This window comes from Etheostoma spectabile, chromosome 20, assembly GCF_008692095.1.
Source record: "Etheostoma spectabile isolate EspeVRDwgs_2016 chromosome 20, UIUC_Espe_1.0, whole genome shotgun sequence".
In the NCBI taxonomy this organism is placed as follows: domain Eukaryota; kingdom Metazoa; phylum Chordata; class Actinopteri; order Perciformes; family Percidae; genus Etheostoma; species Etheostoma spectabile.
Genome location: NC_045752.1, coordinates 5257497 through 5258073, shown reverse-complemented (window position 1 = coordinate 5258073; position 577 = coordinate 5257497). Strand labels below are relative to the sequence as shown.

Here is a 577-nt window from a genome sequence, read left to right as displayed (position 1 = left end):
AAACAACAATGTTAAAAACAACAGAGAAGGCCTGAAATCTTGGTGTAATGGTTAAAGGACTTATGTCTCAGCAGGGTTTGGAAAACTTGTCCATGCTTTCTGTCCATGCTATCTTCAGTAGACTTGACTACTGTAACGGTGTCTTAACAGGTTTCCCTAAAAAATCAAGTTCTCAGAATGTGGATCACATCACTCCAGTTCTGAGGTCCTTAAACTGGCTTCCTGTGCCTCAAAGAATTAATTTCAAAATACTTTTGCTAGTTTATAAATCACTAAACGTTTTAGGGCTAAAATACATTTCTGATCTGCTACTACATTAAGAACCACCCAGACTTCTCAGGTTGTCTAGGACAGTTCAGCTTTCTGTCCCCAGAGTCAGAACTAAACGGGGAAGCAGCGTTCAGTTTCTATGCTCCTCATATCTGGAACAAACTACCAGAAAACTGCAGATCTGCTGCAACTCTGTTCTTTTAAATCAATTCTTTTTGATGTTGCCTTTCTTTAAATGGTTGTTCATATCTGTTTTTTTATTTTAACTTTTTGTGTAAAGCTCTTTGAATTGCCCTGTTGCTGAAAT

At 37.6% G+C, this 577-nt stretch overlaps 1 protein-coding gene across 5 annotated transcripts in view; it reads left to right on the top strand.

The window, feature by feature from the left end:
* LOC116669660 (lysocardiolipin acyltransferase 1) overlaps positions 1-577 on the top strand; it is an 18835-nt gene that overhangs the window by 15618 nt on the left and 2640 nt on the right. The window lies entirely within an intron of this gene.